Source organism: Poecilia latipinna, unplaced genomic scaffold (genome assembly GCF_001443285.1).
Source record: "Poecilia latipinna isolate Pla-1442-1.1 unplaced genomic scaffold, P_latipinna-1.0 Scaffold668, whole genome shotgun sequence".
NCBI lineage: Eukaryota > Metazoa > Chordata > Actinopteri > Cyprinodontiformes > Poeciliidae > Poecilia > Poecilia latipinna.
This window is the reverse complement of record NW_015113284.1, coordinates 83,569-110,538: the sequence shown is the minus strand read 5'-3', so window position 1 is coordinate 110,538 and position 26,970 is coordinate 83,569. Positions and strand designations below refer to the sequence as shown.

At 39.6% G+C, this 26,970-nt stretch overlaps 1 protein-coding gene and 1 long non-coding RNA gene across 5 annotated transcripts in view; one reads left to right on the top strand and one right to left on the bottom strand.

Annotated features, from left to right (window-relative positions):
• Positions 1-1,194: 1,194 nt before the first annotated feature.
• LOC106954644 (uncharacterized) lies at positions 1,195-26,310 on the top strand. The gene is made up of 3 exons (XR_001426393.1): positions 1,195-1,374; positions 20,119-20,397; positions 23,442-26,310. It is a non-coding gene; the product is annotated as an uncharacterized LOC106954644 (long non-coding RNA).
• Positions 13,562-26,970, bottom strand: part of cd276 (CD276 molecule) — an 85,907-nt gene continuing 72,498 nt past the window's right edge. For all 4 annotated transcript variants that reach the window (XM_015044323.1, XM_015044321.1, XM_015044320.1 and 1 more), the window contains one exon: positions 13,562-14,476. The gene's annotated coding sequence lies outside the window, so the exon portion shown is untranslated. The remainder of the gene's footprint in view (positions 14,477-26,970) is intronic.

Sequence of the window (26,970 nt, the reverse complement as noted above, 5' to 3'; positions counted from 1 at the left end):
CTCCTGCTCTATCAGAACCTCTGCTTTCAGGAAGTCATCACAACATGACTCCTCTATTAACCTTTTAACAATTTTTTTTAACAGCATTGCACTGAGAGGTAGCTAGCATAATGAGCTCAGCAGCTGCACAGTTCCAATAGGTGTTTGCTAATTGCTGCTGGCTAGTCTGAAGGAGCTCCACTTTGAAGGCGGGGCTAGGTCCAACCAGGCATTTTGCATAGTTGAATGGTTGCCATGGGAGATTAAAGGATTTCTCAAACATGTTTAAAAGAATCAAGGCAACACTCCAGGTATGTTTTTGATGAGGGAATAACATGATGTAAAGCTAAAAAAAAAAGTTGATTGTATATAATACTGCCCCTTTAAAACATATGATTCTGTGAAAAACAAATCCACATTCTATTTATGTTTATTTAATTAGTAAAATAGACAAAACCTTCTAATATTTTATTCTTACAAGATAGATTCAAAATGTGAATAAGGTACAAGAGTTTGTTTTTAAAGCCTTTGATTTCTTTTCTATTTTCCCTTTTTAAGGGAGCATTAGCTGAAAGGAGAAATAACATATTACATTTATTGAACATAAAAAAAACAGTAAAAAAGTGTAAAATCACTTGCCGTATTCTATTTAGAGTTTCCTGGATCTGCAGTGGGTCTTAAAAAGAGTTGTCATATTGTTGTTACACTATTGATTCTTTTTACTGGAGGTGGATACGGCTGTATTGATCACACATTTGATATTGTGCGGATTCATTTTCTTCATCAGTAGTGAAAAAGCCATTTCTTCCAATAACTCCATTGTACTATATGGACATGAGGTGCAAATTATTAAAAAAAGAGAATAAAATAAAACATTATCAATTATGGCATGCTGAAATGGAGTCACTCTGTGCTGCTGGGTCACGATTGGTTATTGGGCAAGATTTTATTTATTTATTTATTTATTTTTGTGCCTCTATCAGGCAGATTTTTCTGGAATATGTCAATTCCAGAAAAATAACTGGAAACACAAACTGCTCTTTGGAATAAATAAATAAATAAATAAATAAATCGTAATAATTCTTCATACTTCAATGAAGACTCCAGCTAATTACACTGTTTTGCAAACTCTTCATTTCTGCCTCAGTAATAGAAAACCTATCAACGCCAAGGAGAAAAGCTGAGAGGAAGAAGAAGAAGGAGAAGAAGAAGAAGAAGAAAAAACTCCAGAGGAAAAACGGCTCAGAGATCCGACAGCCCCTCGGTAATTTGTCGGGGTCATTCTCCGGGAGCGTCCTCCTCGCCGTCGTCCTGCCCCTCCCCACGCCACACACAGGAAATGATTCATCTGCATCCTGGAGAGAAAAAAAGCTGAGCGCCGTTTCAAAATTACCTGTGAGTTATCTCCTCAATAACTTCTAATCAGACAGCTGCCGTTTCCTCCACTGTAAACAAAAGTAATTACAGTAGATGTGATGGATGGAAAGAATAAGGGAGCGTCTGCACGCCCAGGACCGGCATGGGACTCCGCAGAGCAGAACACTTTAATTAGGCCCGGCCTTGCCCGGCACAACCGAACGAGTCTGACAAAAGCGCACGTGTTTCCTGTTGCTAAAATAAGCCTCCGCCGACGCCGCGCGGTCTTTTTTGTTTTCCCAAGACTTCCCCTCTTCAGCACCTTTGAGGGAGTTGTTTTGGGAAGGGAGTAAAACATAGCATGATAGCACTTCATCCTTATTACACCTAATGAGATATTAAATCAAATTTCTGAGGAAAATCAAATACGCCACCGTGGTTTGGCCAACCGTGAGTGTGTCATTATGTGTTCGCTCCTCAGTCCTCGGTGTGCTCGGTATACGAGTTTTATTTTAACCCTCGGGTCCAAAGGGGACATAAAGCAGAATAACTTGGAGGCAAATATAATTTAGGTCTTATGCTGTACATGAACACACACGTGGGGAATAGAAGTGTTTACCGACAGCGGTTGTTGTTATGCGTTGACCTTAGTTGCAGCGTAAAGTAGCTGACAAGAAATAATAAACGCGGGGTAGTTTATTCAGAGGTAGGAGGAACATATTTGCATTGCATTGAGCCTCGTCTTCGTCGTTGATCCAGTGGCGCTATGTTATAAACTTTACTTCAACTGAGATTTGAAACTTTTTCAGAACTTATCAGCTGCTTTCTGGGAGCTGAAGTGAACGTTCTTTCATTTAGCTAACACAAAGCTTTCGTAGAACTTACAGTTCATTTTTACAGACCTCAGTTACCTCATTTCAGGAAAGGCTCAAAACATTTTAAGCACATTTCCAGGTACTTTTCTGAGTCTTTATTGAAACTTAATAAGTACTTTCCTAAACATTTTCAGGGAAAAAGTACCAGTTATTCTTAAACATTTTTCCTTTAGGTTCAAGTAATCTTACCTAGAAAATTATCTCTAAATTTTAAGAAAGTAGCTTCTGGTTTTGTGGAAGTTAACTGAGGTAAAATTGCACAGCAATTGTGGACTTCTAACATTTTTCAACCAGAAAACAGTGGGTTCTCTCTGAATCAGAAATATTCCTCTGTGGCGAAACCCTCACAAGCTTGTTATCTCCCTGTGAGAAAAATTATCTATGCTCACAGCTTTGTTTCTTGACAGCTTTGTTTCTGGCTAAACTCCCATGTTTTCGACATAGGATCCAACATTTTCCTCTAGCACTCAGACGCAACACAGCACCACTTATTGAGTCTGTGGTTTCAAATTGCCAAGCTTTGAGTTTGTGAAACAGCCTCCAAACAATCAGGTTTTCCTCAGTCTTTGTTCTGCACCAAATATTTCTTGCTTCTCCTGTGACGAAGAGCTCGCTAAAATTATTTAGTTAGACCCGACCCATTTCTTAAAGGTCTTTGGCAAACTTCTGTTTTTTTTTTTTTTTGTTTTTTTTTTTCTTCCAATGCTAAACTTGAACAAAATCTTTCAGGTCCAATCTTAAAATCCAGGTCAGGTGTGCAATCAATCTCTGACCTTAAACGTTCACGCAAGAAGCTGCTGATGCAGTGATGACATTTTGATCTTCTAGCTTTTTGCATCAAAGGTTTTGCTCTTAGGGCGAAAGGAGGAGGAATGACATCAATGCTTTTTTTTTATCTGCAGCAGTTTTTGAAGATATTTAAACTGTTATTTTTGAAGAACTATTTCTCAGCTTGATTTCTTAGAATCAATGTTTTGAAAGCCTTAAGCGACTAAATGCAGCATCCTTCTGACACAAGGAGACAATGACTCTCACCAGTATTTTTCTACCGAGGTGTCATTGCTGGAGAGTCAGATTTGACTGAAATGTAAAATCGGTGTCAGTTGTTTGACAGCACAGATTTAGAAAAAAATAAAATAAAATACATTTTCTTAATTATACCAGATCTTACTTGTTCATCTAACAAAAAGTTAACACATGGATACATTTTTCATGATCATGCTTACAGTGCGATGGATGAAACGCAGCTGTGCCCCAACCTACGCTCAGAGGGTTTTTGTGGTGGCAGAATGCCTCCTGCTGCTTCCGCTGCAGCGAGAGAACAGTCATTTGCATCGCGGATTCCTTCGCTGCGGCAGAACGCATTTCGCTTTTTGTTGGAGGAAGAAAACCAAATTTTTAAACAGGGTTTTGCAATGCATCCACAGCAATCTAGAGCTATAACTAATGCGATTTTATTTTATTTTTTCATATATGGCACAATTTATTTTACCCAAAGGTGGAAGAGCCAATTTGGATTAAAAGCAACTTTTTCCCCCACCAGCATGAAGTAGCTAATATAATTAAACTTCAATGATGGTACAAGAAATGTTGTTTGCTAGCATCAGTTGTTAAAAAATAAATAAAATAGATTGTGTTTATTGCAGTCACATAATCTCACTAAATTCAAACTTTAAATTTTTTTTATTTTGTTAATATATGACAGTATTTCACAGTTTTAGGTAACTAGTTTCAATGCTTCGTTCAAACTCCTTTCGCCAACATGAGTCCTCTCCTGTATTAATTAACTAGTTTGAAATATAAAGAAGAATCCTTAGTATTCCTCTTTGCCTAATCACTGTGGATCATTTAAATATTGGGACTTAGGATGTGATGGCTATGGAACATGGCTGTGTTTATGTCAGGCAAGGTCAGTGTGATTTGGCCATATGATTAGGATAATTTTTCAGTTGCTGCAGATTCATATTTAAAAATCCCCAGGTATTTGACAGAGTTTATGACGTCCCACACAAGAATTTGACTACCAGGGCATTTGGAAAAGTTTATACTTCACAACAGACAAGAGGTAATTTTGTGTTTATTGATTGCTTCATGTTTGAGAAGTATATTGTTTGTCTTTTTTTTTTTTTCCTCATCTGACCAAAGGGCACAATTTCAGGTTAAGTACCAGAACAGTTCAGTCAGCTTTGAATGTTGTGTGAATTTGCCTGTACTGCAGCTTAACTCAATGAACTGCAAAGGCTTGGCCAACATCAGAACACATTTCAAAGGTTAAAACTACTGGATTTAACTTATTAATATATATATGAAAGCAGATGAGCGAAGACTTTTGGTGGTATAGTTTCTGTAAATGTCTGGATTTAACTGAGTGTATGCTACAAAACCTTTCAACAAGAGATGTTGCTTTTGTTCAAAGCAGCTTTAAGAACAACATATCCTGTGTGATAGCGGGTTACTGCCAAAGCTACGTTGTTAGGTTTTTAAATATGCTTTATAGACAAAACAAATGTCTCTGAAGTGAGACATATAACCTGCAGTAAAGTGAATCCTCCAACTTGGCACCGGGTTTCATTTAGTCATCAAATAATGAATGCACACAGATGAATCTCTTTTTATATGACAGCGCAAGGTCTTTTCTTCTTTGTCGTTGGTCCTCTGCCTCGATCGACTTTGATTGTTATCATCAAGGATCTCCCGGTCTGTTGGAGCACATATGATCCCAAATCAAGGGCCTTTGCTCTCCGTGTTCACAAGGTGTAGCTCCCACACTCGTATCAATCACGACTGCACATCTTTGATGTTGCAACTCGAAAATAAACCACAAGCTGCTGACCTTTCCTTCACAGCTACCGTCAAGAGCCAGATGCATCACTGCAGGTATGGTGCAATTTTACTGATCAGCGCGGGCAATAGCAAGACGAAATTGCATGCTGGTGTCAAGGCCATGTTGCTGCGACTCATTTATTTGGCAAATCACTGAGTTTTGATGACATGCCCCACTATGTTTAGTAGGCTGTTTTTTATTTTATTTATTTATTTATTTTAATGCTCAAGCTCTTGGGAAATAAGCAGCAGTGATTCCTAGAAGTAAACATTATTCAACAACAAAAAATTATGTAATGTAAATTAGACATGAAGGTAAATATTTAGTTGCATCAAGGTCTTTGTCAGACGCACTAAAAATGAGCTGAAACAAAGGGAGTTATTGTCTCAACAAGCTAAACAGTCTTAATGTTGAATTAGTTTTTCTTATTGCATGACTTGTTCCCATATGATAAAATATTCAGATTCATTTACATAAATGAATATGTATTTTATCTTGAAGCCAATGTTGTCTTTGAAAACAGGAGAAAAACTTTGAAAAAAAAAATTGCATAGACAACAATATAATTTTATATAATAATGTAGCTATCAATCTGTTTTCTAACATATATGTTATATAATTCCTGGCTCTGTTTATAACAAGATACACAGTGGACTGGGGTCAACAATGAAAAATAGAATGAGGATTCTTTCTATACCTCGCGAATTCAGCAGCATATATATATATATATATAGGTGGCAACAAACATCCCCAAATTGTGCAGATGAGGGAACTTGGGGATTGTGCTCTTCATGTGCGATGCTCTCAAACAGAACCTTCGTATTGTATTAAGTGATGAAGATGATGAGGGTTTAATGTGAAACTTGCTGTAAATGTTGGATGACTCAAAAAAACAACAACTTACATTTAGCTCAGCGTGATCAACAAAAATGTCTGCGTAGCTACACTCTTGCACATGCGAGCTTGGAGAATTGTGCAGCTTTAAGCGATTTGACATAAATAGCAAGCCTCTTGGGTATATAAGGCACTCAGGTAAGTTCCTGAGAAACATTAAAGTTCAGATGGGATTCCTGTGTCATGTCACAGGATGGATGAAAACCTGCACTGAGTGCTAATAGCAGGACCTGACTCAAATCAGGTCTTCCAAATTTGCTGTCATCCTGCGTCGTTCAAGCAGAGATCCCGGAGAGCGTAGGGCGTCTTAATCTCATGTTAAGGGGCTCTGAAAGAGCAGCAGCACAACTGTTTTCAGAAATCCTTGGACTCTCCTGCGTAACTTGTGTAGGCTTAATAGTGTCAAGCACATCCAAAATACATTAAGAACTCTTCCCTTAGGCTTATCTCCTTCTTCTTGATGAAAGCTTGGTAGAATGCTGATTCAGCCCTTGATCCTATCCTATCCTCCATCCCTTGCCTAAGAACTTGTTGTCTTTTTAATCTCAGATTTGACGGCTGCAGCTGTGTAAAAACCCCAACAAAGTAATTCTTTGTACATAGTCAGAGCTGATATTCTTGAAAATTTCGTTGGAGGCTTACATGCTTAGCATCTCAATTGTCTTTTTCTCCTTATTGCAGCCCAGCATGTCTGCCCCCGCATTTGAAACATTCATTTTCCGACGCTGATAAATCCCCCCACGCCAACATCTCATACCCGGTAAAGCTGCTTGCAATTCAGAGAAGGCGATGAAAGCGTTTGGATTAATTTCTTTCTCTTTTTTTCTTTTAATTATTAAGGCTGCATTGTGCTGGGTTAGTGGTCAATGTTTAAAAACGAACTCCGATGGCATGTGAATCCCGGATGCCACTGGAGTTGGAGCTCACAGCCATCTGTTTGTTTCTTGAACTCATCAGATCCGTCGCCAGTGCATGTGTTGTGTCCAGCAGCGGTTCACTGGCCTAAATGTGTTTCGCCACCAGCTGCACAACTTTTTACCGACACGTCCACGGTGCGTTCAAGTCAAGTCGTACACTAGAATTTCCACATGGAAATAACCTTGAAATGAGTAATGTGATTTATCACATATTAGTAAGATTCTAATGAGCACATTCTTTGTTTTGTGATTTCAACATTTATTTTTTTTTTTTACTAGTCACATCCAGAGAGTTAAATCAGTTGTCACTTAAAAATGGCCGAAGTCATTTTTTGGAAAAAAGGGAATTTTTTTGTGCCTATGTTATCTTTTTACAAGAAAAAAAAAAGTTAGTAATTTTTTTTCCCTTTTTTTTGCCAAAATCACTTTTTGGCATATAATGGACAGTTATTTCTATTCATTTATTGTAAAATATATGGTCCTCCAGTATGGAGGGCCAAAACTAGCATAATTCTAAATAAAAAGCAAAAATATATAAATGGCCCAATAAATAAATAAATACACTTAAAATGCACCAATTAATGTGAAAAAGGAAATCTTTACTTCATGTTTTATAATTTAATTGACCTTTATGATTGTTTTTTTTTTTCAGTTTAGTTCCAACAACTTGCATATTTAGGCACATAATATAAATTTTACTTTTAAAACATATTTTTCATGTTTTTCCTTTTACTCCAATGTACAACTGTTAGAAATGTTAGTTGTTAGTTGCTATTAATCAAGAAGGTGTTGTTTTCTGATTATCTGTGGAGTCTTTGTCAGTTTTTAATATTTCGTCAAACCCATAGAAAATAATACAGTATTGGTCTAAGATTATATTTAATAAGCACTGATTAAGTCGGTGGAATTATGAAATGCTCTGCAAAATGTAACCAGATGGTACGACACCCACCAACACTCATGTTACTTTAAATCTCACATAATTACCACAAAACTGATAGTATATAGACAAAAAAATAAATATCACGTGAGACTCAACATTTCTACCAAAGGACTGTGGATGAATCATGTTCAACAAACTGTTTTTATGGGTCATCATTACCCAAAAAAATAGAGAGCAGAAGGATCAAAGTGGTGCAGTACAGGGCCAGATAACAAGCGATAACTGACTGTTCATGGGACCATTAGATGAAAATGTTTTTGTGAGCAAGCAGAGCACACTGTGGGGGGAAGAGGGAGGAAAAAGCCAGAGCAGTGACATTAAACAGCATCACAAGTTTCACTTGAATTTGCGGTACCAATCATGAAGCGTCTCAACAGGAGCGTACCGGTAAGACCCGTTTAGAGTACTATACAACACATAGTGATATATGTATAATTAAAAAATTATTTACGGTTAAATTAATCGGTCTTAGCATATAAACTTGTCAGTGACAGAGCATACAGATCAGTATCAGGTCTCACACTTCGATAAGTCAAAAACGTAACAAGAAAGACGTTACCTGTTATGTTAGTTAGATGTTCCATGAGGACTCAATTAGGGAGATTTTGTAAAAAGCATTAAGTTATCTAAACTATTGTACCCTGCAGACTAATTAGGTGCTTAGAATAAATAGTTTAGCACTAGGAAAGTTTACTCCTTAACTTGTTTTATATGCAAAACGTGGTTTCTAGTTACCCACCAATTAAAAAGCGAGACCCAGAAGTGAGGCAAAAGTGCTTCGTGACAAGAGAAATAATTGCAAAAGGTCTAAAGTTGTTAGTGAATTTGTTTTTGTATTAGTGAAATAGATATTTTCCAGAGTCTGCACCCACTCAACACATAATTAAAAAGCACCCAAACCTTGCTTATTGTAAGGTACAATAACGCAATGCGTGTCAACCAATCATGTAAAGCCCAACAGTTTTCCCTAACTTTGCACTCTTAAATAACACACACCTGGGTTTAGATAAAATGACCTGAATCAAATGACTGAATTCCCTCATCTCCATTCATTCATTCAGTTCCACAGATGAACTGTTCATATGATTCAGTTGTGTTGGATAAGGGGCGAATGCCTCTAAAAGTTGAAAGGATGGGGTTCGAGACCTTTGCTTCAGATATTTTAGTCTCATTTAGAGGTTAAGAAACTGTCTCATTGAAGAAATATGTCCTAAGAATTAAAGCCGTTGAAACCTATCAAAAAAAAGAGATTATTTACACCAGCCGCTCTAATGAGTCACCTAGACTAGACTCCCAAGAACACTGGTTAAAGAATGTTATTAGTTTGGTTATTTCTCCAAGCTATCGCTGCTGAAATGTTGATTTTGAAGGTTTTGCTGTAAGGAAGTTATGTTTTTCTAATTTGATTTTTGATTTTTTAATGACTTATTGCATGAACTAGAGTCGACAATTACACTCTCTTGAAAATCACTTGAGTAAAAAGTTGATCACACTTCAGTTTCTTGTTTGCCAATGGATTATTATTTTGGGTCGATGTTTTTCTGTTCGATTGGAATTACTGATTCTACAGAAAAAGCTAGCCGAGTGCTAGCAAGGTTGTTGACGTCTTTGTACTCATCCAAAGAACATAGTAAGTCTTTACATTCAAAGTACGCTTGCAGTGAGATGCTGCCTGGCGGCATTCTGATGGCTTTCACTTGTCACGTGTCCCACAGCAGATCTGTGTATTGTCATAGCTGTGTATAAATCTGTATCAGCACAAAGCAGAGGTATTGGTCGTGATCTGTATGCATCATCCGTGACAGTGTCTTCTAGAGTTGTGGCTCGTGTGACATTTGTTCTTAAAATACAGCTGCCGAGATTTCAATGGACAATTTTGGGAACCTCCGAGGAAATCAAGTCCAGTCTATGAATGACAAAAGCAATCAGACGAGCAGCTGCTCTCCCATTGGCTCTGAGGTGCATGTAGACCACTGTGTGTTACAGCTGCTGGGATTGGTGAGGCGAATAAAACAGCGAGATATTGTCAGCAGTTCAATGTCTGGCGTGAATGTTCTCTCTCCTAATCACAACAGTATTGTATTAACTCTTGTGTGCGTGTAACCACACCGTAACTCCAATGATTTTTTCCAGGTGGCAGATGATTGGTCCAGCCAAAACGCGCTGCGAAACATTTGCGGTTCAGAGTCCACGTATTCACCTGTTCGTAGAGTTTTCTGTGGAACGAAACTACAAATTATTCTCAAAGTTTGCCCATTTGGGGATTTTTATTTAAAATATTGAAAAGAAAAGCTCTGGTGAGCAGTTCAATTAAGAGCTCATAGTTAGCATTGCAGCAGAGGTTTATATGAGTAATATTGGCTTGAAAAAATGCATTTCATGCAAATCCACTCCCACTCCTTGGTCTTTTTTGTCTCCACAGCATTAAGAACAAAGTCATAAACCTCTGACAGAAAAAAAATATTTTTCCTTTTCCAGAACAAAATAACGATACAGACGGTGAGCTGAACCGCTGGTGGTTGCTGCACCTATGCTCCAAGTAGCTGACCCACCAGCTACAGCAGCCACGGCTATTTATTTACATGCATCTTGATAAGTTGTGATAGATTAGCTCTGTATTTCCTCTTGTTAACCAACTGCACAGCGGTCTTCAATCCTGGTCCAGGGGCTGGTTTTCTTTACTACCATCTGCGTAATTGCATTCGCAAGCTGTCTCTGATGTGGATCAGTCTTTTTATTAAACTGAAACAAACTAATCTCTCTTTCCAGACTAGTTGGCCAGAGAGCCACTGACCTCAGGTGGTCCATTGCGAGCTGAATGCAGGCCAGGTGTAAATCCACACAGAGAAGAACTTGGCATTTGTCTCCTCCATTTTGATCAGATATTGTTTATGAAGTAGTAAAAGTCTGTCACATTGTTGAGTGTGTACTAAATAAAATTCGAGGAAAAAAAAAATTTTTAATCAGGGCATCATCGCGTACTAAAATTTAAAGAGCAAAGCTGTCCTAATTCGACCAACGACTTTAATGAGGGCTTCTGTCTGCGTCAAGTTAAATGCAGCATGGCAGTGCGTGTGCTATGATTAATATCCTGTATCTTTGGACTACAGTGTGAGGCAGATTGTGGTAAATTATATATTAAAAAAAAAGAAAGGAAAACTTTTGGGGAAAAATAAACTGTGTGACTGTGAACTTGTTTTATATGCTTCATAAAACCAGTTTTGACGAAAAAACAAAAAAGTCAGTTTAAACAACATCAAGAACTGGTGTTATTTTTATTCTGGTTTCTGTTTGTGAATGTTTTCCCATCAACTGTTCTTGGAGTTATGCCATGCATCTGTAATTATTTGCATCTGTGTCTGGTTATTTGACGCTCGAGAACATTTTACGTCCAAATAAAGTTTGAAAAGACACGGACCTGCAAACATCACAACTCCTGGAAAGCATCTATGTTTGTTTCAAAAGTTATATGCTCATCCCCACCATGGCATCTGCAACTTCAAACCCAGGTGTATTGACAATTTATATAGAAATTAAAGCCCTGACATCTTCATATGTTACTTCCTAAAATACTAATAAAGCCAAAAAAAAAGTATGACAACTAAATTACAATAGATTTTTCAAAGCAGTTAAAGGCACTTTTCACACAGAAATGTAAATATTTGAACCATGCCCTCTTAATCAGAAAGGCACTACCATATATGGTAAATAACAAATGTTACCACACAATTTTCTGTCCTCTATTTAGTATGTAATATTAGGTGTCTTTTTAACATTTTATTGTGAGAATACTAACTTCAACCAGGTTTGAGCTATATGACTGGGAGTGTCCTCCGAAAATCTCATATACTGTAGTTCAGTTTCAAACTTAAAAGGCTGATTATGTTCAAAAGAGTGAGACCTGCATACATGTTAGAGTCTGGCCACCCCTAGACAGTCATAACAATTAAAAGAAAATCAAAAATGGTGAACATCAGAGAAGAACAGGAGTGGGACAAACATTTCAACATTTAAACGATGTCAGATTTTTAGTGTTTTGAATAAAAAAACAGCTAACACCATTGGTGCCTCAAACAAACTCTTATTATTGTTTTTGGCTGCTTCCTTAGCTGCAACTTTGTTTCTGTATGATTTGTTCATATTGTTCTTGATTCTTGACATGGAAATAAATATAAATATTGTGAGCTACAAGCTTGAACACAATGAAAGGTAAACGGTTTAAAAACTGCTTCCTTTTGTTTCTGAAAGTGTTTTTTTGTTGTTTTTTAAAGGGAAAAAAAACACATTTTTGGAAAAGAAAATCTAAAGCCTAAGTCACTGTTTGTGATGTAGTAGCACCAGACCCCTTTTCACTGCCAACTGAGCGGGTCACTTGTGTTTGAATGCTATGCAAGGTGAATGCAATTTGGAATTAGGGATTGCGAAAGGCTTGACAGACTTCTAAATTAAAGACGGCCTGCCGTTTTCTTCTTTTGTCTCATGAGAATGACTTTTAATTTCCAGACTCCACATTCAGGGGCTGAAAAAAAAATTGTGCTTCTTTTCAGTCTTGTCCTTTTTGACGAGAGAATATTTCTACACAAATACAGACAAGTGTTATTTTGGCTTCCAAGCACCAGTTTATACAACTGAAAAACCTATTTCCACTGGGCATCTATCCCCTCTTCCTATGAGATTTAGAAGTCTTTGCAGAGATTTCAGTATTTGGGCATCCCTCGCTCACAGAATACGAAAATATCTTCCAAGACTGGCACTTTCTTCCTTAATTCCCACTGCATTTCACCCCTTCCCAATTCCTGAATGAGAAAATGAGCGCTTCTCAGAGAAGAGCCAACCAAATAAACCCCTCTTTGGGCCTGGAGCCACTAATCTGTAATTTAATTTCACGCAGGCGTCTGGGGCGTGAGGACACAGACCAAGGTCAAGGACGACTGTACAGAGAGATCTGGATGTTTGGGCACAACCTGGGGTTTGATCAACACTCTCACACAGCTTAAACAGAGGACAGTGAGTGTTTTGTGAGCGTGTCTGTATGTGTTTTAGCATTCCTCACCTTGCAAGGCCCCTATCTCCAAGAAATGCTATGTTATGAGGATCCGCTTCTCCTTATGGGGCCCAAATCCTGGGCCCTACAGGAAGAATTGCTGTTTGTGTGAGTTGAGTTTAGGGTTAGGGTTAGGGATGTACTGGTATTGGGTAGGTTTACGGTAAAGGTCAGTGTAAGGCTATAGAAATTAATAAAAAATGACTGGAAGTCAATGTAAAGTCCTTGTGAAGATAGAAAGACGTGTTATGTGTGAATGCGCGCGTGTGTGTGTGTGTGTGTGTGGAGGCTGAGAGGTATTTCAGTAATGGTTACTGTAGTCAGACTTGATGCAAGGTAGCTATTCAGCATATGACAGCAACAAACATTCGCAGAGAAAATCCATTATTCAAAACGAGTAAAATGTTTGCAATGACTGAGCATCTGCAAACAGAGAGAGATTAGCCCCAAAATAGGACTGCGGCTAACTGGGAACAATTCAGCATGTCAGAGTTGATCTGCATGTAAATGAAATATTTATATTACTTTGACCGTAATTCACGCTTTGCTCATTATGGAGTGTAGTTGGCGGATAAATCACCTAATGGAATGTGGAAGGGTGAATTTGAACAGCCTGGCTAATCCTGCGGTGGAAGGGAAGAAGCGTCTGTAATAAACTCGACCTTGTTCCAGCTGAATGAAGATCGAGAGTCCCCACCCAAGAACAAAACCAATAACTACCAATGAGCCGACAGTTTCACCATGTCTCTTTAATGTAAATAGGCACTGGGTTTTTTTTTTTTTCATTATTTCAAACAAATGGCTTTGGTATTCATACATAGGCATATGGCACTGGGACTCGCTTAAGTACTTCAAAAGGATGCAATAAAAAAAAAAATGTACACCCCGCAGGCCGGAAGAGATAAAACATTCGGCGTCAGCTCTAGAAACTAGCCGAGATTGTCTTTCTTCATTAAAAACAATTTCTTACATGTAAAAGCTGTCGGGTCAGGGAGAGGGATCAGAGTGTTTCACATCCGCCATTTGCAGTTTGTTGGAGCTTCGCTGGCGTTCACTTTCAATTGCCTCGACTTACTGAATATAGGAGAGCGGCGCACACTGACAGGTACAAGTTACTCCAGCGACAGACGCTAATTAGCAAGTTGCGGCGTAATAGGAGAGCCGGGCTTGCTCGCTCGCTCTCTCTCTCTCTCTGGCAACTGAAGCAGGGTCATCTCTTTAAGTGTCTCACTTCCTATTAGACAGCAGATCTCTGGCACACGCCCCATCGCGACGCATGCAGAGTGATGTCAGTGACAGACAAAGGATCCTGTCACATCCTGTCGTTTTCAAAAGCGCCCGCCGCTCTTCGTGTCGCAGGCAACACGACTCATTCAACTGCGTTTACCCGCCGTTGCGCGTCTCCGTCGAGAGAATGAAAGGAAGGCAATAGAAACTAATGGCACATGATGTGTTTATGTGTTTGGGTGGGAACTCGAGGGAAAACCTAAGAAAGGAGATGATGGACTCATCTTCTGCTCAGCGAGGCTTTGACATTCTGCAGGGGATGCTGGAAACAGTCTCCAGGTTGATGGATAGGTGGACTGGGATTACCCGCCAGACTCATCTCCTCCTTCTTCCACCCCGACTGTCTGGCCTCGACTTCTGAAAAGAGACACGCACACAAAAAAAACAAAACACAGATAAGTTTGGGTTCTTTATAGCAAAGGACATGAAGAAAGAAACCTGAGTAAAAAAAGCAAATCTAACCTATTATGTAGGGGAAAAAAAACGTATCTGCAGTAGAGATTGCAGCCACATACACTGATGAAGCATCAGATTACGACCACTCACCCCTGCGGTGAGGTCGGTCTGCAGTGAATAACACTGATTATCTTTGAGCCATGACACCTATTAATGGATGGCATATATTAAGCAGCAAGTAGACATTTTATCCTCAAAGTTGATGTCTTAAAGGTAAGAAAGGCAAGTATGACAAGGGCAACTGTAACGGCAAGATGGCTAGGTCAGAGGAAACTGCAGCTCAAGTTGTTCGAGGAGGGAGCGATGGGGAAAACAGCGACGATGCCTCAGTAAACCCCAAAAGCCCCATGAGTCACATGATGAGCGAAGGCCGCCCCATGTGGTCCGACCCTACAGATGAGCTACTGTGGCTCAGGATGTTTAAGAAGTTAATGTTGTGATGATGATAAAGGTAATTCCCTGAATGCAGAGACTTCTTTCAGCAGGATAACGCAACCTGAGGAAAAACAAAAATAGTACAAGTGCATTGCAGAAAAAAGGCAAACTGATTGAGGTAGTGTGATGCTTTGGACGATGTCCTAGAGACCCTTGGGTCTTATTATCCATAGTTATGTCATTTTGTGACTTTGACATGGACCACCTGCCTCATTAAGACAGTATTCTCTGATGGCTGTGCGCTCTCTCAACAGGGTATTGCCCCAAGCTAAAACTGGTTGAGCAATGGTTTGAAGTGCATGAAAGTAAGCTTAAGATGTGCACCTGGCCTCCAGATTCCCCCAGATCTCAACCCAATCCAGCATCTGCACAGGAAAAAAAAGAGATCCAATCCATAGAGGAGCCACACCACAGCTTACAGGAGTTAAGACATCTGCTGCTGGCACGTTGGTGCCAGAAATCACAGCACACACTCAGGGATCCGGCACAGCAAAAGAGGGAGCGACACTCTTAGGCATGTTATAATGCTATGCCTGATTGGTGTGTGAAATAATTTGAACAAATACACTCCACACACATTTACCATCATGAAATTACCATCTACAACACCCCAACAACCAACACATCTCTTTAAATCAAGACATCCTCTCTGCGTGTCTCTCTGAACTGCTCCTTCCTCGTAGCCCATGCGGACCACCCCACTGAGAAAGAAATTGTTCTCCTTGCATCATTAAACAGTTTGAATTAACTCGGGTGGAATTTAATTGTGTCACACATGACGTCCCCCTACTTGAAGCTTTTAAAGGCAACATAGCTTAGCTACAGCTACAGCTATAGGCTCGGAAGTTTAACATTATTGAAACCAGTTTTAAATGATAACGGTCCAACCGGTCATCAGGGAGGCGATTCATTTCAGTTTCCAGATATTGCACATACTGTGTGTAATCTGAGAGGAAGTAATAATCTCTGACTTGGGATGGAGGGAATATCTGTTTGTGTTCCGTTCGGATGTCAGCTGTCTACACTCGTCCTCATTCCTTTGTCTTGTTCTTGTCTTGTCTCACCTTTTAAGAACTCGTTTCATAATCCATTCCAGTTATAGTTCGGTCAGGAAGCTGTTCATAGCACATAACTGACACTAATTATCATCCCTTTATTATATTTTACACATGAGAGCCGGTGCGATGCGCTGTAATTCTGAATGAAAACCCTACAGGCACTGCTAACTGCTTGAAAATGTCAAAACAAAAACTGACGCAGTTAGAGAGTCTGCCGTTGCAAACAATGGAAATCTCTGCAAATTACAAAAGCTGCCAGAAAATAATATCTGCTAAACGGAGATTCTTAAAGAAAGAAGAAAAAAAATGCACTCAGGCTTCCATTTGCTCCCTGTCAGGATGCAATCCGACCTGCCATCTTATCCATCACCCAAATGAATACAACGCAATTCTCACACATGCATTGTTCGTCACATTCAAATCCCTCAATGTCCCTCGAGAGATCGCTAAGTAAGAGTGTTTCAAAGTGGAATGGTTGAGTGAGAGAGGGTCAGAGGTGAAAAATGGAAATAATAAAAAACAAAAAAACCCTGCACTTTCACAGAGGTGCAGAGCTATTTGGAGTCGTCTAAAATAACTCTTCCAGGCGAAAGGACTCAAAGAATAAAATCCCTTCCAACATTTCCAACAATCAGCTTCTCTCAGTCAGGAGGAGCCAAAGCAGTCACGGCAGAAACAACGAAACCTCTGCCCTAACAACTCGGAGACAAGCTGATGGACAGATCCATTTAGTGCAGGTAAACCGGATTGCGGGCTAATTTACTAAGGATATAGGAGGCTGGTTACAAGAACGGTGCAATGGGTTTAATCTAACAAAGCGTTAAAAACCACAGTCTGTCCTCATTTACATCGAAATGAAAATTATTTATTTTTTTACCTCCACCAGTTGTCTAGCTCGGCTTAAAGCAAAGTGTACTTGTAAAAAAAAAATCCCCACCTCCGCAGCCATAGTTTTTGACTTTGACAGAAACAACAACAACAATCGGAGCAACTATCAAAGCCCGATGCCAGGCATCGCTCTGAGAAAGCAAATGACTGGGAATAACCTTGAAGACGAAGTCAGCATAATGAGGAAGCCGCTAAACTTTAGTGATACTTAGGAGAGGATTACCTGATGATGAAAAACACATCACGGCAGTTTCTCTGCACACAATGGATAATTACAAAGTATAATGCGCACCGCTTGCAGAGGATACACAAGCTCTGCCTTTAAGGATACATTTACATTTAAGCAGATACCTTTACAAGCCTGCAATGAAAACAGGATCCCAAGGGTCCAGCAGGACACGAATAGAGAGGTGTGGAATATATTTAAACAGTGGTTAGACTCATCAGCGTGGGAAGAAATATAATAGGCAATTGTTATTAGGCTCAACCACGCATGGAAATGCACCAAGCAAACGGTGGTGCTCCACGGTCCCATTGGCATTAAACTAGCAGGGGAGATGTTTACATATCACCAACGTTAGACATTACTATTCATAAGTGACACCTCCAATATAAACAATGCCATCATAGTTGTTTTGAAACCTCCCATTAGGGAGTCTGATTTCCTTAATGGAGAAAGAAATGTTCAGATCGATTGTCCAGATTTGCTAACTAAGGTGTTGGGAGAGAGGCTTTACCGACGAGAAGTATTTCACTTCATGGTTCAATCAAGTGATTTTGTAAAATTGTCAGAATTTTAGCAATAACTGACTTTGTGTTACTAGGATGTGCTATTTTCAGTTGTATATATCCTTTATTTAGCGGGAACAAACAATTCATTGAGATTAAAAAAAAAAAACTTTTCCAAGTGTGACCTGGCCAAGATGGCAGCAAAAGACATACAACAAATACCTGACGCAAGATACAAGACCAAATACACAACATACTGCATTTGGTAAAACAAAAACGTACTCGTTTCTGCCCGATAAATTCCAATAACTTTCTATAAGTTCCCTTAATTATAAAGAATATATTTCCGATGCGAAATATTTTCAAATTCTCCATCTTAAATGTCCAATGGGAAACTTCTGGAAAGGCTCCAGAAATCTATTTCTAAATCCATGTATGTGTCCTGAGTGGCAGTGGCTATGAACTCCAAATGAACCGTCGAGGCAGCGAAGCCCCAAAGCAGCTGCAGTCACTCACATTAGAGGGTGGTCTTCACTCAAGACTGACACTAAACTGTATGATGATGGTGCTTTTATAAGATCCTGGCACAAGAAAAGCTGCAACCGCTCCAGCTCTCTTTCTCCAGTCAAAAACAGAAATGCACGATATGTATGATCCAAACAACAGGGAGCCCAGTCTGACGCTTATGAGCCGATGCCAGGTGGGATCAGGACCAACCCAAAAAAATCATATAAAACTGTAGTTTGTATTTATTTATTTATTTTTTTATTGGGCAAATCAATTGTAAACATACAAAAAAAAAATACTGTAAAATGTTGCAATTTATCAAATCTCCATGGTGTACAACACTGCAGAAAATTGTTAATCTAATCCAAACGGTTTCATAATTTGCTTCTAAGGACCCAGAGATCCTTTACTGAAGAGTTTTATTTTTTAACAAATAGGGGGATAACATTCAGTAATGACCTGGCACAGGGCAGAAGAGACGCATGAACCTTTAGTTGATAATCTACTGTATGACAACTTTTCAACAAAGCCCTTAAAAATACTACTACTGAGCTGCAAACTGCATTATTTTTCATACATTTATTAAAAGAATCCACAACAAAATGCCTGCTAGAATTTGGGGCAGGCTTGCAGCGATATAATTGGTTCGTCACTTGAGTATTGGTCAAATACAGGACTGATAATGAGAAAATATACAGCGGAAGTCCAAAGAACAAAAAAAACCTTTAAAAGATGTTTTGGAAGCCGGAGAAACTATGGATCAAACACCGCTTTAAACGGCGGCGAAAGTCTCGCTCATTAGGAGGAAAATGTAACCGGAACAGGGGTGACTAGGGATTTTTGGCTTTAAAACAGGTACACACAGAGTACCTTGCGAAATCGTCTCACAGTTTGTCAAGTTATAACGACAGATTCTCATGGTAACTCAAGAGGAGCTACAAGGATCCGCAGCTCAGGTGGGAGAATCTGTCGAGAAAACGGCTCAGTGATGTAAGCCAGCAAGTTCTGCTTTTATGGAAGAATGCAACAAAAAAAAAAAAAGCTACAATAACCTTGATAATCTCTCCATCCAATTTGAATAAGTTTGAGAAGTGTACAAAGCAGAAAGGGCAAACGGCTTCTGTCTCTTTGTGTGTGAAACTTATAGATACAGCAGATACACGAAAAGCCTTGCAGCTGTTAGTGCAGTGAACGGTGATACGCGCCACACCTTTTCATTTGTATTCGCAAAAAATGTATGCATTCTTTTTCCCCACCCACACGCGTCCGTCCCTGTTCTGTGTCGGTCATAAAATCCCAACAAAACACATCTAAGTTTGTGTTTTGGCAAGTTTTCTATATGCCTCTTTGTTTGCTGAAGCCTGTAATGTAGCCGCTCCCGCATGTTTTGTGCCTTGGGTTGATATTGTACAGGAACATGAGAGAGGATGTGGCAGACAGTTACTGGAAACAGGAAACACTGTTGAAATATGTAGACTCTGCAGGAGCAGGTCTCTGCGGGAGAAAAAAAAAAGAAAAGAAACAGAAGGAAGAGTCCTGAGCAGTGATAATTCACATAGGTCACAACACATAACAATGATCACCGCTTGAATGATGGAGTAATGCAGCAGCTCCCGCTACAGGCCTTTCCACTTTATCCCAATAACACTAAGCCAGAGTGAGGCGTCTGACAGTTCATTCTGTTGCCACAGTGTTATTCGAAAGCAGCGGCATGTATCACGCACACACAAAAGAAAAAAAAAAATCATACCCCTTGATCTGTTTTTTTTTTTTTTTCCCCCCCTACATGGTATGGCCCAGCCTCTCTCTAAAAAACACTCTGCAGCCCCCCTGGTGTTAATTATGAGATCCCCTCTCTCCCTCCTTCGCCCCCCTCTGAGCCTGGGTGGGACGTGGAAGTGCATTAATCTTGATTTTTCACTTTAGACTAGAGGATCATTTGAAGAGACTCCTGTGGTAAACCCCAAAGGCGAGGTGACTCGGTACCTGAAGGAAGATAGCGGGATGAGAGAAGAAAGACTCCCCTGTTTGTTCAGCGCACATATTGGGATGCCGTCCACCTCTTCAGGCAAGTCAATCACTTACCTTACGGGCCTTATTTTGTCAGCGTGTTAATCTGGATGAATATTTAGAGTCACACAGGACGGCGTAGCAGACGTCTCCCACCTGTGTTGTGATGGATTTGCTCCCAGTTGCGGCGTGAAGGTGAGTGTCACCTTTTAAGATGAAATGAGCGAGAGCAAGTGACTTTGAGGAGTTCAGTCAAAGAGTTAACGCTCAGCCAGAGGCGCAGTTCAGCCCGACACCAACACACGATTCGCAGGGCTTGGGGTTCCTGAGAGCACCTTTTCTGATTTGCACCAAGTCTGCGTATTAAAGCTGTTGTTCAATTAAAAATACTTCTGTGTTATTAGATTACAGCCACTGCCTCGCCACGCTCTTATTAGCAGACTGCACAAACTAAATGGAGTGTGTTCAAGTGAATGCACAGGTCATTTTAGCAAATGAGAACAAAATGAGTTCCTTTTAACTAATGAACCAGTTGAGTGTTGGAAAACTTTTAGGATAGCATGTTCTTAATCAATTAAAACCTCATGTAAACTCTAAAATACATTAAAGATCTGCTGTTGTTGTTGTTTTATTAACCTTTCAGACCTAATAGTTACAGTCTACTCTGCAACCCCAGAATCAGAACCAAACATGGAGACGCACCGATCAGATTCGATGCACCACAAATCTGGAACAAACTTAGAGGAAACTGCAAAGATGCTGAAACACTGAGTTCTTTTAAATCAAGATGTAGAGTCTTTCATAAATTTGGGTGTAATATGGATCAGAACGAACCTTCACGGCTGGTTTTACTAAACCAAAGTGTAGCTTTTGATTCTGCTGACCGCTGAGATTTGAATATTTATAATGTTACTGAATTTTGTTAATTAGCCATTTTAGCAAGTGTTTTATTACATTGCCAGTTTCCTCAGTTTATCGTCTTCTTTGTTAGCTTGCTTTAATCATCTGAATGCTTTTTCTACCTCCACCACCTCTACAAAGGATTCTTTATTACACTTGTCTGTATAAAAAGTGCCGTACAAAAATAGATTAATTTGCTACATCTCAGTTGTGTGCAGCACAAAAAAAACTTTCAGTCCTAATTCACTTTCTAACAATCAGCCGCTCTGAGCACCAGATTGTTAAAGAAATAGTGCCATGTTTTTATTTTTTTTATTGTGATGCTTCTTCCTCTTAAGTTAATGAAGAAGCTCTGAGGCGCAGAGCATGCATGTAGAAATATGGCCATTGCAGCTTGCTCCATCTGCATGTGTGCAAATTTCTCTCCAAGTTTCATGACCACGCTACGATGCTTGCAGACTTCAGGAAGCTAACCATGAAAGTTCTGGGCAATATGTTCTGCATATTCCCATCACAGTGGGGAGGCTGCTCAGTGGTTAGGTTTTTTTTTGTTGTTTGTTTTTTTTTGCCAACTTTAAATTTTCCTGTGTGGAACAAATCCTCTTTGATAGGCCACAGCTTTGTAAACAATATGCTGATATTAGCTTCTAACTAATAAGACTTCAACCTGTCTGCCAGGTATATAGTGCTTGATGTGAAAAGTTTTTAACACCCAAGAGAAAACTCACTTTTTTATTTTACGTTGACAAAGCAACAATCACACATGGATTTGACAAGTTTTCATGAAATGTCCTTTTCATCCAGAGGCACAGAGTAGACTGCTTGAGAGAGCAATGTTAGACAACGCAACTTCATATAACAATAATAACAGTGAATGCTATCATTAAAGCTGGAGATTTAATACAACTATTGACTTTCTGCATGTGTTCCGTCCATCCGTACAGGAGATACTTGTTTCATCCGATCATATTTCTGGATCAAGATGTGGGATCTTGTACTTTAGGTCATGATCCACATCTCATGATCATGTAAAAAAAAAAAAAAAAACATTTGTGGACACATTTGACTGTACAGAAATCACATAGCTCTTGAGCCTCCCGCAGTCTTAGTGCGACGCTCAGGAGGAAAGCAACAGATGTCGCATTCGGACAGCGGGGTTAGCGCCCAGGGTGTCCCGTCAGACCGTCAGTTTCCAAAACCACACACACAAAAAACAGAAAACTTGAAAAAGTGCACAGGGTATAAAGCTTATGGGATTCAATGGACCCCCATCTCTTAAGTCTGCAGGAGGGTTAAAAAGATCAACTGCATTTTGTAGCCTTGCAACACCACTCAAATGAAACGCGGTCAAAAGACTTTCGATGTTGTACTGGACCGACAAAGTCCCATGATGCCCTCACCAAGTCTTCAAAGACCCTGAGCTTGTTCTCCAAGGCCATGAGGAAAATCACACAACTCTTCCTGAATCTAAGCCTCGACAACGAGAGTCAGAGCCTCCTTTCCGACACCTAGTAAGTATGCTTTCTCTGCAAGGCGGAGAAGTGTGATGCCTCGATGGTTCAGAACACAGTCTCCTGTTCCTAATCCAAAGTACTGGGGCAAACACGGTAGTATGCCAGTTTTCTATAAGTTACCTTGAATTTGAAATATGGAGGCTAAAACAAGCAAAGGTCAATATGCTACATACAGTAAGTCTAGGAATCCTTTATCCTGCTAGGTATAACCCTATTTTGAGTTTGCAGGGTTTTTAAATCTTTTATATGCTCCTACCGCTTGCAATCCGGTCTCATGTCCACTTTCCAGTATACTCACGCACTTCTTTTTGTACACTCATGTATTTCAGCGTCAACACACCGCTGATTTTGTATCTCCCCTCTCATCTGCAACATGAGTAATCTATAATGGTTAATTGAGCCCACAGGCAGCTGGTTTCAGTGAAGGCTCCTTTGCCTTTCTGGAAAAAAAACAGGACCTCTCTAGAGAAGTCAGCTCTCTGTCGAGAGGCAAACGGAGCAGAACTCTCGCTGCGTTCATTAGCTGTCATTGATCAGGGATCCAGTCACTGTGCAACTCCTATCAAAGCTCCCATATTGCCAAGTTTCATCCCCTTAAAATACTACAAAGGCAAGAAAAAAAGTAGATCAGGCATGATACGTTTTATATTTGATTTTTTTTTTTTTTGACTGGATTATTTGATGTAGATGTTTGCCAAGGTTTTCAACAGCACCGGACATTGCTACACAGCACAACTGTCCATTGCAGTTTGTTTTTGATTAAATATGAGCTACTACATTTGGTTATTAGCTCCACTGAAAGCCTATCCTTGTGTAACCTCACAGGAGGGGAACTCTTGAACGAGTTTTTGACTGGGGAAAAACAAGACAAAGAACACGATATGATCCGACATATTGGTTTATGGTGAATAAAACATTGGTTCTTTATAACCTGTAGAATAGTTTAATAGCATTTTATCTATTTGATAAAATGCTCTTAGGGAGGTATTTTTCAAATTAGAAGAATTTGAAAAATACTTCCCTAAAAATCTTCATGGTGCACACTTTAGTAGAAACCTCGTAGGGCTGCGGTAATTCAGTCGAATTGAATATTCCTCTTAAGTTTTTATTTTGACTGTGGTCATTACACGTTTTTATCTCTCTCTCTATATATATATATATTTAAGACTAGAATCATTTGAGCATCTGTCCCAAAATTACACTGTTTACAACAAAACATTTCACTTTCTTAGTCGCCTGCATCTCAGATACTTTTTCAAAGTGTCCAACTCCAGTCCTGGAGGGCCAGTGTTCTTCAACTTTTATGTGGGCCCCTCTGTCAACAGTTAATGACCTGCTGATGACATAATTCAGGTTTCAACGTACCTGAATTATGTCATCAGATGGATTCTGTAGAATTTGGGTGCATGAGGAGGTAATTCAGGGATTTGATTCAGGTGTGCTGGATGTCAAACACAAAAGTTTCAAGACATGCGCTGCCTTGAGGATTGACACATCATCATCATCAACCTATGTGACTATGTCCGTCAAAATGTCCTGTGATTTACAGATTATCTTCATCCCAACCCTCAATCTGTGGGCGCAAAGACAATGAAACAAAAGTCTGGTCTAAAAGGGGCTTTCAGCACCTTTCACTGTTATTGTATCACCAAAAAACCTCACGTCCCATTGATTACTGTACATCTGGCAGCTGCAGCTTCTTAAAATACACTTAGGTTAGCTTTCCTTGCATTCTACCATTTTTGTATGTCTCTCGTCCCTGGAGAATAGCGCACCGAAGCACAATGCTGAATGTACTGAGAAAACTGTGACAGAGCAAAGCCTGAGCCGTGACAAGCGGGGGGGCGGGGGAGTATAACAATGAGATGTATTCTCAACATGACAGGCCAGAGATTAAGTGAATATATAAGAGCAAAATGAATCGATATTTCCCATATTTGCCAAAGAACCTTCCAGGGGGCCGTTATGCAGCACTAATTGTACCTATAGGGGACATTTTCTAATGCAATCAGCACTCTCATTGGAATTCACCGAAACTCTTCTGGTGGACAACCGGGATCACCCATGCTGCTCCTTATTTCACTGAGTTCCCTTTATTCCCTTTATGCCGATGTTTTCAATATTTCTTCTCTACTCATTTGCAGCGATCTCAGGCCATGCCAAGGCTCAGTATGATTCCCTTAATATATAATTAGATTAAAGAGGAAATATGAACCCAGGGATTTCCCTCCATCCATGTTCTTACACTTTGTCCCCAGTGAGGGCAGTGAGGGGTGCTGGCATTCGGGCGAGAGGCCGGGTTTACCCTGGACAGGTGGCAAGTCCATAGCAGAGATTTCCATCCACTTCATAAAAATATAGCAGTGAGTTTTCTCTGCCCCATGTTACATGCAGGATATGTCTTCACTTCAGATGATAGAATGTGTTCAATTTAGTCTTGAAGAATGTTTATCTGGTATTTAAGAAGTTTTAACACTTGATTCTGTTGGGATGGATCGACCCCTTCGTTGTAGCGAAGTGTGTATCCTAATCCTGTCCTTAACCCGAAAGAAGACTTTTGGGATGACTTGGACCAGAGACTGCGACTCAGGCCTTCTTGTCCAACGTCACCTTGTAAATAGACTCATGTTAGAGTGGTCAAAAAATGAACACACACATCACTAAACCTTGTGAAAAGCTGTCTCAGAAGAGTTGAAGGTCTTAGGGTGGGCAGACAATATAACCTTAGGGATTAAGTAAGAGATGCAACTTTGTATAATCTGTCATTTTAGCAGCAGTAGGAATAAATGCTGCTGTTCTAACTAAGCTAGATCTTGTTAGCATATTTGCTTTGACGCATCTAATGTGACGCCATGGTATTTTTACCTAAAGTTAACATGCTGTGAAAATCTAATACTATTAGTGAGTTATAGTTAAAACAGACAACATGGACAGACCACTAATGTTGACAGCGCTGTGCATCAAATATCAAGTGACCTCTTTAATATGTGTCTGCATGTGCTGAAAGTAATAAAACAAATTTTTTGTTATTCCTAAACATCAGTCACATGTGAACATGTATCGATAAGGAAGAGGTTTTTGTAGCCAAAGTGCTTCCTGACTCTGAAAGGACTTAATTAAATGCAGAGCCTTTATTAAATAAGATATGCTGCACTCTGCATAAATGCATAAATCAATAGCAAAACTGCCACAGAAATATTAGAATAATTGATCCGGGGTGATTCAGCAGCAAGGAGGTCCAGGGGCTTGCAGGATATTAGCTCGACGTAATAATCTCGGTGAAGGTCAGTGGATACTCCAGTAATGACAAATGTCCTCTCTTTGACTCCTGCTGGTCAGACTTTATTTTGGCTGGTTACAGGAAATTACTTTCTGCACCTTTCATCTTGTTCCACTCACTGTGTAAGCTGCAGCTTTATGGCAATGACCAATCAGGGTGTCATAAAAACAAGCTGTAACTGTCCCGACTCGTCATAAAAAACATTCACTCAACTGACGTCAAACTGCTGGTTATTAAAGTAAGAATTAGAGGCTCGGTGAATACCACACAATACCGGCACGAGTGACCTTGCAAAACTTCTGCCTGTGGCATGTCTGAGGAAGATCAGAGAGTTAAATGTACCACTTTTGTACTGATAAAAATTGTAGTTAAGTTTTTCTTCTCAACACATCTGCATCAATTCTGGAGGAACAGAAATGCTAAGTCCTAGCAATAACTACAGTTCAGAAATGCAAACTAATGACATGTACAACCTGCAAACTTTAATAACTGCAGATCTCATGCCACCACACTGAGCGACATAGTTTATTAATAGGGTCTTTATCAAAGCAGCATAAATATTAATATATATTTATGCAAAAATGAAGTCAAAAGTGTGTGAGGTTTTTTTGTTTTAGCTTGGACTTTTCTTCTGTGTTGCCAATCTGCTGAGGATGACGAGGAACCGGGATGAAGAGACAGCAGTGATGAAGGTTTATTATTAGGAGACAAGAAACAAAGTTGGTCAGTGATTTTTTTTTTTCTTCTTCTTTAAAAGGTCAGAGTGCTTGAAAGCATTCTTCTTTTTTGATACTGGTTACTTGCAATGAAACGCATACCATCATTGCTTTGAATCAAAAAAATGCATCACAGTCAATAAGTTGCTTATATTAAATCTGCACCTAAATCAACCGTTTATCAAATCATCAAGAACTACATGGAGACGCTTCAGGGAGCCCAAAGGGTTAATGTCTGCACTGCAATGGCAGCAGGCAGCAGGATGCTTTCATGGCTCCTAGAAGGGCATTTAAGAGGCGACCACTCTCCAAGAGAAACATCAGAAACAGACTGACGTTCTGCAGGAAGCAGGAGGAT